Source organism: Diabrotica virgifera, chromosome 7, assembly GCF_917563875.1.
Source record: "Diabrotica virgifera virgifera chromosome 7, PGI_DIABVI_V3a".
Classification (NCBI taxonomy): Eukaryota; Metazoa; Arthropoda; class Insecta; order Coleoptera; family Chrysomelidae; genus Diabrotica; species Diabrotica virgifera.
Genome location: NC_065449.1, coordinates 185,607,637 through 185,619,853, shown reverse-complemented (window position 1 = coordinate 185,619,853; position 12,217 = coordinate 185,607,637).

The following is a 12,217-nucleotide window of genomic DNA, read 5'->3' as shown; positions in this document are numbered from 1 at the left end:
TTTTCCACTTGTTTTTTATATGTGACTGTTACCACATGGTCTTGTCTTTGGCTGTACTAAAGTTTTTAAATATTAACTATACACTTAAATGTTACATACTTATACATTACATTGGTTCATGGATAAGGTTTTTTTTACTATGTACATCTTATCTTTTGCTACATGTCTTTTTAAGGTAACGCTAGTGCTTTTTTACCTCTCTTTTGGATGTTGTTTCTTATAACACTCTTTTTGTAGATGAACTGATGATGTCTACTGAGCAGTAGACGAAACGTCTTCAATAAATAGATGAAGTAGCTGAATTCTTTGTCTCTTTTTTCACCCACTTGACCGATAAAACCCTACACTTACGAGTGCTCCTTTGTTATATATATATATATATATATATATATATATATATATATATATATATATATATATATATATATATATATATATATATATATATATATATATATATATAATCGGTTCATAACGTTCTACGACGTCTTCCGATTCCCAATCGCCATTGCTCTCGATCGTAGCACATGTCTTCGTTAATTAGTTCATTATTTTCATAATTTTTTATATTATCTAATTGGTACTAATCAGAGTTTTCATATGGTAAGCTATTACAAGCTTTTTTTAATTCTATTGGATTCGTTTACTTCCACAATTTGGCTTACCACAAAATAATGGGCAGATATCGTTACGTAATATGTACATAATTTATGTTAAGAGTACCCTAAACAGGTTTTGTGATGTCAGAATTAAAAGTAATTTAAGACAAACGCTTGTTTACTTATCACTTGTAATGAATGATTGGAAGTGGTACTACAATATTAAATACGTACAGTACTTTAAAAAGGTATGTATTATTATTAACATATGTTGTTGTTATAGTTTCGGAAAGTAAGATTTTTCTCAGGACTTCGAATAATGTAGATAGTTGATAACTTTTTTAGTTATTGTAGACCTATAGAAAAAAAAACAACCTGCTGAGTTATTACCTCTTTATACCTCCAAGAGTTCGGAGCAGTTGTATAATTACTAACAATTTAGTGCGAAACACTCGATTTTTTCGATTTTTTGGACCCCTATGAAAAAGATAAATAGTTGACATAAAATTATAAAATTTGATTTTTTAGAATATTGACAAAGCTTCAAAATGGTAATTTTTTAAAGGTCTAGACTTTTAGAGAACTATTCGACAGCAAATATTTCTTGGGAATTTTTTGTGGGTATATTTTGTCCAAAAAAATTTGTGGGGATTATTTGTCCGGGATTTTTTGTGGGGATATTTTGTCCGGTGATTATTTGTCCTGGGATTTTTTAACCAGGGATTTTTTGTCCAGGAACAATTTGTCCTAGCTTCTTTTTCCGCATATCCGCAGAAATCCTTCATGTAGCCGTTTCCAAAGCTACAATTGCCATTTAGATCGCGCAATAAAAAAAAAAGAATTAGTTCTAGATTAAAAAATACAAAACAAATGGATTTTTTATTTATAGGTGACGGTTTCGGCACTCTTCCCTTTTTTTAGTGATTGTATCTGATTATTGGTTCACGCAGCGTTAATAATCTGTTAAGACTTAAATAACTCCTTATCCGTTTACCTTCGCTGATATCTTTTGCATATAGGATCCCTGCGTATGTTTGTTTAGTCCCGATTGTCACAAATCACTAGTACGACTTAGGTGACAAACACGACACGAGCGCGAGTGCTAGTCATATTATTATATCCGCTTCCGTAAATCCCTCGAAGCTGCGCCAAACTGGGCGCTCGTATGTTTTAGCTCATGTTTATGTATTCGCGCCAGAGGCGTCACACCAAAACAGTTTCAAAGGGAATTAGCTAATTATCGTTTGCTTTATTATGTATGCTTAATTTTATGTGTCGTGTTTTTGAAATACACCAACTTTGCAAGTACACTTGCGAGCAAAAAAATTGACTCAATGAATCGGAGTTTTTGCTTATTAATTTCATGTTGAGTTCTTTTATTGTAATAATTTTCAATGTATTTTAATTGTAATCATTTTGGTGGGTGCGTCTCCCTCCTGGGGGTGCATGCCACCCATTCCGGTGGGTGAAAATTATTTTATTAAAAATAACCCCACAATTCGATAAAGGGACAAATTTTAAGCAAAATTTGTTTTATAAAGTTTTTAAAATAAATCAAAACTTTTTGAGATATTAAAGATCAAAAACTTTAATTTTTCGTGAGAAAAATCAATGTTTTTAACCAATTTTTAATCAATAACTAAAAAAATATACGTTCTTACAAAAAAATTATTATTACCAAAATTGAAGCTAATAAAAAATTAAATAAATTCCTTATTAGAAAAACCCTTTAGTTTTAACTAAAAGTTAGTTATAGGTAATTGAATATATATTTTTTTCACCGAGAACCCAAATCTAAGTATTCAAGCTTAATAAGTATTTTATTGCATAAACTTGTTAAACATTTGTCAAAGTAATTAGACAAAGTACTTACAAAGAAGCCCTTGATCAAGTTGATAGCATCAAAATTTATGCTACAAAATTTTTTCAAAATTTATCTTTTAAAAATTGTTCCAAAAAATGTTATTGTTTATTTTTAATAACTCCGTTAATTTTTACGATATCAGATCCACATTAAAAGCATTTGAAAGTTAATCTAAAGGGCTATTAAACCACGTTATTGAATCAAATTAATCTTTTAAACCTCTTAATTTTTTAAAAATTAAAGGTTAAATGGCCTCGGTTACATGGTTCTCGCAGCAAAATTTAAGCTTTAAACGTTTTTTCTCGGTTATTTTGTTATTTTTTACCCTACAGAAATAGTAAAAAAGGTAAAATATTTGATATAGAAAAAACTAAAATTTGGTTTAATATAATTTTTTACGTATATTGAGTCTTTTTGGAGTTATTACCAAAAGAAAATGAAAATTACGATAATTTTAAAAATTCTGATTTTTTAAAATTATATCTTATTTTCAAAAATATGCATTGTAAACCGTTCAAAATTGTTCAGATCATTACTTAAACTAATATAAAGACATTTTTGAAAGGATTACTATAAATTTTATTTTTGTGGAATTGGCGTATGTTTTATTTTTCACTTTTTTTTTATTTTCATCATAACTTGCTTAATTTTGATGCTATTTACTTCTTCTGGAGCTCATTTGATAGGTATTTCGAAGTACTTTGACAAGTGTTAAGTAGGTATATTTTATAAAATGCATCGTTTTCCCGTTATTTAATCTTGAATACTTAGATTTGGGTACTCGTCGAAAAAAATATACATTCAATTACCCATAACTCACTTTTAGTTAACATTAGTTTAGTTCTTTAAGTAAGCAGTGATTTCAGTTTTTTATTATCTTCAATTTTGGCAATAATAACTTTTTTGTAAAAGCTCATAATTTTTGAGTTATACGTGAAAAATAGCTTTAAAACATGCATTTTTTTGCGAAAAAATAAAATTTTTGATCTTTAATAACTTAAAAAGTATTGATTTATTTACAGAGCTAGAGCTCTTTGCTTCTATTTAGAAAAACGAAAATTAGTAAGTGTATCTATTTTCTAGAGATAAATCGATTCCATCCATTGCGAATTTCTAGTACCGATCACAGGCGTCCGTTTTGGGTAGGGCAACGGTTATTTTATAACTTTCTGGCCTTTACCTTTTAAGCATTTTTGACACTGGATTATTAAAATGTGAGGTATTTTAATACCAAAAGGTACTGTTATTTTAAGTCGATAGGATACACCGTTTTTTAGAAAAATCAATTTGAAAACTTTTCGTTTTTTGAATTTCAAAAAAAAAAAAATAAAAAAAAGTATTTAGAAAAAAGAAAACTTATACGTTTATTTATATTCTAGAAATGAATTCGACTTCATTAATTGCTAATTTCTAGTGCCGGTCCTATGGGTCCGTTTTGGGTAGATCAACGGTTATTTTATTGCATTATTTATTTTTTTTTAATTTTTACGACTTTTTGACACTAATTATTAAATTATGAGGTGTTCTAGTTTGTAGTACTAATAGACCTGGATCCCAGGTAACAAAAAAAGTTGATTAATAGCAAGCTGAAAATTTGTTAATAGCTTAACGGTGTCTAGTCGAACAACCTTTCATGTATGAGAACACTGGAACAGGGGAAGTTTTAATTGTGGAACAGGTTAAAAATTTGGAACGTCATACTACGAAAACGTTCCATGTATTTTGTCGGGCAGAACTTCCACTTGATTTGTTACCATTTCATTAAACTCTTATGCAAAAATCAGACTGGTGTTTATCACCAACTGTTCATTTTAATGAGTGGAACACGAAGAACATGTCAAATGACAGGAATCATGTTGGTTAGTAATAGCAGTCTGATTTTTGCATGAGAGTTTAATGAAAAGGTAACAAATCAATTGGAATTTTTGTCCGACAAAATACATGGGACGTTTTCGTAATCTGCCGTTCCACATTTTTAAACTGTTCCACAATTAAAACTTCCTGTTCCAGTGTTCCCTTATCTCTGGTGTATCACTGAAAGATAAATGTTCGTACCAATTTTCGTTTATCTAAACAGAAGTGTTCTGGGGGTATTTCAGAAAATCTAATTACAAGACGCCATCTTCAAATAGTTCTAGCTCCCTAGGAAGCATTTACGTACTAGGTGGAATTGGTTTAAATTGTCTTAAAATTATTTGAGGAATCTCCTGTTTCCATTTGGCGGTAGACTTTCTCGACACCCCGTATATGGCAATCCCACGTCGCCAATAAAAACAGAAGGAAAGCCAGAAAAGATGAAACCAGAGAGCGAGGGTTAGGAAAGGAGACTCCGTCTCACCCAAACTATTTACTTTAACTCTAGAAGATATGTTGCCACCTTTGGAATGGAGAAATAAAAGAATGACGATAGATGGCGAAAACCTAAACCATTAGATATTTGTCGATGATGTTGCGCTTAAAGCAAAAGACAGGAGAATTGCAGGAAATACCTATACCTACCTAAATACAAAATAAGAAATAGGATTAAAAATAAACGTAGCAAATACTTAATATCTAACCAACAAATCTATAGATAAAACTGAGGATATAACTCTAGATAATAATAATATAGAAAAGGTTAAGTCGTATTAGGACAAAATATCGAACAGTCAAATCTTAACCTAAAGGCCGATTTAAATAGAAAATGCACTTTAGCATGTCCGGCATTTAGTCAATTACAAACAGTATTTACATCAAACTTACCAACTATTTTAAAGGCAAAACCTTCGATTAGTACGTATTGCTGGTTCTGACATATTGAACTGAAACATGGGCTTTTAACGACAGCATAGTCCACAAACTTCAAGTTACTTATACCTGGTTGCACTATAACGATCGGATGGACTAGAGGTCATGAAGGCTGAACCAGAAGGATCAGGACGATATTATCCTTAGATGGAATAAAAGAATGACCGAAGATGGAAAGGTCCAATCGCCTACATTGACGAAACAATGGCCACGTTGCTCAGTCGGAAGAGATGTGGGAGTGGTTCTTTGGGTTGGGCTTCTGTTACAATGATAGATGTTAAATGAATAAATAATGGTATGCGAATACAGCTAATGAAACGACAATAGACAAAAGATAAATAGATAACATTAACTGATGGTTTGACACTTGGACTTGGAAAGGGAAATACTTAATACTCAAACGAAAATATAGGCCGCCAGGTGTTTTGACCAAAAAATACTCAAAGGAACAATAATTAACGAAACATAACACAACAATAACAAATTAGCAAGAATGCTACGACAAGACATCAATGTACTAATCTTGAGCTGTAAATAAAATTAAATAAAAAGCAACATCGTAAGTTTCAACGTAACATTTATTAAAATACTCTACGAAATCTCAATATTTACACAATGCGTACAGTGTATATGCAGTATAAGATCGCCAACAACAAAATTAAGAAACCAAAAAAATACCTAAACCGTTAATCGATAAGACAAAAGTTGGCGACATAATAACAATCACTGCATATAAATTGGTGTATTCACCAACACAGTAATACTAAAAAAATGAAATGTAAGTGAACGAATATAACTATTAATTATTCACTCAAAAAAAAATGAACTGAAGTTACTCGAAAAAATAAAAAATCCATACTCTAAATAAAAACTAGAAATTTTACCGTTCACTTACAACAAAAAAAGAAAGAGCTCTTTGTTTATATTTATACCTATCTAACAATACTTAATAACACTCTAATAATACTCAGAAAAATATCTACATGTAAATGCTTATAGTTTAAATGATCAACCATTTAAAAATAAAAAAATAATCATCAACTTCATACTAAAAGTATGACCTACTTTTCAGAATGTCACTATCACAAACTGAGCGAAAACTTTAGGTCATTGAACATATTTCACGAAAGAACACAAAAAGGTCCTTGAACTGGACATAACAAAGGCGTCTCTACTAACTTCTTCAATAAGTAAAAGATGAGTGACTTACTTACTTAAAACATCTGTTAGAGGGTAGGATGGCCCTTTGTAAGCCGGCAGGCTCTCAAGGTGTGGAAGATGTCCATGAAGAAATTCGACTTTACGACACAGTCGAAAGAATAATAGTATTTAACAGTGTTAATAAAATAGCAGCTGGACAACATAATGCATAGGTGGAAGGTGGAAGGTGAAAGGTGGACCCTTTAAAAAAATAGAAAACGCAATGGTACAATTATTGTACATACCAATAAACAATCATTAATACTTTTACCTGCCTAATCGGCGGGGCCCACAATACACGAACAAACTTGATCTCACATAATGACTGACTATATTAACTCAACTCACAAATGATGCAGAATTTTAAGAATTTGTGGTTTTTATGAACCTTAGCCGTCCTTTGATAGGGGTGGGTAGGGGTTTTAACCAATCAAAATTATGAGAAACTATGAGAGATATTCAAGAACAGATTTCCTTACCACTCGTAAAAGGGCTTAGCGAACCTAATACTTAAGATGAGTTATGACTCGAGGGTGAAGCATTAACGACTTAGTTTACCTAAAAGCATATCAAATCTTCACATTTTGGATAGCGACACATGTGTTGCTAAGAAAAACACGGCACTAGAGATTCTGGAATCTACAGGGAAATAAGTTAAAATCCATGTAGCAATGAAAACTGAAGTAAATTCTACACTGGGAAAACTTAAACGTTACAGCACCAACAAATCTTAAGCTCCATCTTAGCCCAGCTCAGCCTATAGATAGGGCCTCTTTAAGTCTAACTTACTTTGTGCAATAATTTTCGATTCTTATGGATCCAATCCACGTAGCAATCCATTGGGACAAGCTGAACATTGTTCTAAGATTCAATGATGTAACGCGTATATTCCATAAGCTAAGCTTAAAGCACGTCTTAAGATTAAGATCTGTTGGTACAACCAGAGAGCTATGGAACGGAGAATGCTCAATATTAAGCTCAGCTCCTGCAAAATCTAATGAAGAAATGAGAAGCCGATCAAAAGCACAACAGATCTAATCCAAAAGATTGCCATGTTAAAATTGAAATGGGTAAAATACATAGGAAGAATGGGAGGCAAGCGTTGGACGAAGCGAATTTTTGAATGGCGACCAAGAGAAAATAAGAGAAGTAGAGGCAGACGTCAAACCAGATGAACTAATGATAGCAAATGGATAGCACCCACGAATGGATGCAAAAACAACGAACAGAAATGAATTGATACATCTAAGGAAGGATTACATACGTCGATGAATGGAATAGTTATTGATGATGATGATGTTCAATATAATTGTGTATATTCATATTTTGTTCGATATATACCATTATTCTTAGTTGATAAACATAGTCCATTAGTTGACAGACAGCCTGTGGAGTTAACGGAAACCGTAACAGCAATGGTTACCAGAATAATAAACGAGGAAGTGGCTCAAGCGCTTCAAAAAATAAAGAAAGGAAAAGCAGTCGGACCAGATGACATTCCTGGGGAAGTATGGAGAGCATTGGGAGAGACAGGAATACGTTGGCTAGCAGGTCTATTTAATAGAATTATGGAAGTTGGACAAGTGCCAGACGAATGGAGAAGCAGTATATTAATACCTGTCTACAAAAAAGGGAGACATACAACAATGTACAAACTACAGGGCTATAAAACTACTTAGTCACACCATGAAAATATGGGAGAGAGTAATTGATAGACGGATACGTGATGAAACCGAAATATCCGATAATCAATTTGGCTTTATGCAGGGCAGATCAACAATAGATGCAATTTTCATTGTAAGGCAGCTGATGGAAAAATACAGGAATAAAGAGACCAACGCTCATATGGTATTCATTGATGTTGAGAAAGCATATGATAGAGTTCCTCGAGAGATCCTGTGGTGGGCACTCAATAAGAAAGGAGTCCCTGGCGAATATGTAAAGATTGTGAGAGATATGTATGAGGGAGTAACGACTAGTGTTAGGACAGGTGTGGGGAAGACTGATAAATTTCAGGTGAAAATAGGATTGCACCAAGGTTCGGTGCTTAATCCTTATTTATTCTCATTAGTTTTGGACCAGATAACAGCGAAATTACAGGATAGCATTCCATGGTGCCTATTGCATGCTAGTGATGCAGTGTTAATAGGAAATAGTGAAAGAGACTTAGAACAAAAACTGGAACAGTGGAGACAGCTCTGGAGGAAAAAGGTTTAAAACTTAGTAGGACAAAAACCGAGTATTTGTAAAGTTCATTTAAAGATGGAGTTACTACAAATAAAATGGTATCTTTGAATGTTGAAATGATGGTGAAAAGCAATAGTTTTAAGTACCTAGGATCGGTATTACAGAGTAATGGGGCAATAGATGGAGATGCATGCAATAGAATTAGGGCTGGATGGATGAAGTGGGAAGAAGCGAGTGGTGTGTTGTGTGACAGAAAAATTCCAATGAAGCTGAAGGGAAAATTCTGTAAAACAGCCATAAGACCGGCTATGATGTACGGAACTGAATGTTGGGCAGTGAAAAAGAAAGAGAAACAACGAATGCTTGTGGCGGAAATGAGAATGCTTAGATGGATGAGTGGAGTGACAAAGAAGGATAAAATTAGAAATGAGTGTATTAGGGGAAGTCTAGGTGTGGCACCAATTGATGCCAAAATAAGAGAGCATAGGTTAAGATGGTTTGGTCATGTTCAACGTCGAGACGTTAATTACCCAATACGAAGAATAGCTGAAGTGCAGATTCCTGGAAGGAGTAGGAGAGGAAGGCCAAAGAAAACCTGGGGAGAGACGATAAGGCAGGATATATTGGTAAAGGGGATTAACATTGATATGACCCAAGATAGAATTGTGTGGAGAAATCCAATGAGGGAAGCCGACCCCGCATAGGGATAAGGCAAAGAGAATGATGATACCATTATTCTTAGTTCGTAAATTATAATGTAATAATTATAATAATACGTATAAAGAGTGCGTAATTTCTGTATTTGTATTCTTTTTTCTTGATTAAACCATGTGCGCTCCTGATTTTGTCTCTGCCAGTGTCTCTTACGTATGACTAAAATCTGCTTATTTTGACCAGCATGTAAATCCTTACGTATATAGATTTGAATGATCCTCCAGATTTACCGCATGTAAATTAGTTTGTTTGTTTTCTTTTCAAGATAGTTAATTAATTTGCTTTTGACGTGCTATCCATCTCTCTCGCACTCTCATCCACAATTTTGGCACATGGTGATGCTCCGATCCACCGTCATCCTCACACCGCTCGTCTTATGTTTGGTTTAGGGATTTGCAAGAAGGACCAGATTAACTGATGTGCTGAGTTGTGTATATGGAACAAAAATGGCTTATAGGGGTGTTTTTGTGGGGATTTAGGTAATTGGTTTTTGATTGTCTAGATTTCTCTTAAATTAAAAGCTTTTAGTCTGAAAAATCTCCCTTTTAATTTTGGAACAAATTCGCCCATGGCAAGTGCGCGGTGGCATCTACATATATCCCCTATTCTATATTATTACCAATATTTGAGAAGCACTAATTTGTATAAATCTCAATAACATGGATTATATTATTCTGTGCTTGAAAAATAAATATAGTTTTTATTATTTCTAAAAAATTTTTAAAACTAATTGTTATGGGGATGGGTACGTAGTTTCTGCTCCAATGCTATTCAAATGGGATTCATTTTTTTCGAATCCTGAGAAAACTAATAAGTATTTTTGAAAAATTTAAAGGCAGAATGAAAGATTACGTTATTGACGAGGGCCGTCCCTGAAAACTTCTATAATGTTTATTTTAATAAGTTACAGGGGTGAAAAACTAAGAGAAAATTTAGTTTGATTTTTAGTTTTAAATATCTCATTTAAATAAACTTTTTGTTTATTCTGAGGGACTTTCGGCCCTCGGTAATAATTTAGTCTTTCATTCTGCGTTTAAACTTTTCAAAAATATTGATTGGTTTTTCAGGATTCGAAAAAAATGAACACAATGTTCATGGTAATATTTTAAAAATCTATCTTTGTCATACAACGCACTCAGTCGAATAGAATACATATTGTCAGCATATTGTCAGTCAGACAGTGACAATCAGTGAAAATTTTAAATATTTGATATGGCATCGGGAATATTTTGAGTTGTTGATTAAATAATATTGATAGTATATTTGATAAATAATTGATTTAAGACGTAAACTTAATAAAAAGTTATTTATTGTTTATTATTTATGGAAGATTCAAAGCAGATAATACATCAGGATATATTCAGTGATCCAAGTATTAGCCCGATCAAAGAACAATCTGACGAAAAAAATAAAGGAAGGATGAAAATTTGGGAATAGGTAGTTGAAATTGTCTATTATTATATAAGAAAAAGTTTACAATTCTACATCTTTAATTTTTTGAAAAATGGAGGGGAATACCGCCCTCTCAAAGGTGAAAAATATACGTTCAAAATAAGTCCGGAATTGGATAAAATGACTAATTCTAAGCAACTTTTGTTCTATAGAGTTTTTTCCCTAAGTCAATACTTTCCGAGTTATTTATATGTTCATTTTTAACAGAAAAAAAAAACAAGTTTTTGGACGGTTTTTCGGAGATAACTCAAAAAGTAAGTATTTCAGCGAAAAAATATTCGTAGCAAAACTATACCTTATAGAAAACTGAAAAAGATGGTGTATGCTTGAGGTCGGAAGACCCAGTAGAAGCAGAGTTGTAGCTAATGAAAAGTAGGTTTTTCTTCATCAAATTCCAAATCAAATATTTCAATGTGAAATAGCCCAAAAACAGCAACTTTTCGAGGAAAATTCATTTCACCTGTTTTAGAGTGTTTAAAAAAAGGTTTATTTTTGTTTTAAAAAAACTTGTAACATTAAAAGTAAGTGAGTTACGCTCAAAATATTGTTGGTCCCTTTTATTTTTTGGTAAAAAAATCGCGTAAATCACCCCCTAATTAGCATCACAAATAAATTTTATCATTACCACTTCACAAGTTACTTTGCGGATGTATTATTTATATGATCTGTAAGTTTCATGGGTTCAAATTGCTTATTTTTGAAAAAGTTGTAGTTAAAATGGCTTGAATGAGTAACTAATTACGAGTTTAGGCAAATTTTGAACAGCCATAGCATAACCAATTTTTGTCTAACAAGAAAACAAAAAATAAAAAATATTCAGAAAAGCAAAACGTACATTTTATTACGCTTTAAGATTTTTGGTATTACTAATAATTATTAAGTTAATTCCATGAACAATTCCATTTTTTTTTCAAAATAAAAAAAAATGTTTTACATAAGTAAAGTAACTTGTGAAGCGGTAACGATTAATTTTATTTGGGAAACTAATTAGGCGGTGATTTTCGCGATTTTTGTACCAAAAAATAAAAGGGGCCAACAATATTTTGAGCGTAACTCACTTATTTTTAATGTTAAAAGTTAAAAAAAAACAAAAATAAACCTTTTTTTAAACACTTTAAAAAAGTTATAATGAATTTTCCCCGAAAAGTGCTCTGTTTTTTGGTTATTTCACATTGAAATATTCGATTTGGAATTTGACGAAGAAGAACCTACTTTTCATTAGCTACAACTCTGCTTTTGCTGGGTCTGCAGACCTCACGCGTACACCATTTTTTTCAATTTTTTATAAGCTATATTTTTTCGCTAGAATACTTACTTTTTGAGTTATTTGTGAAAAACCGACCAAAAACATGTTTAAAATTGAACATATTCACTCGCAAATAACTCGAAAAGTATTGACTTAGTGAAAAAACTC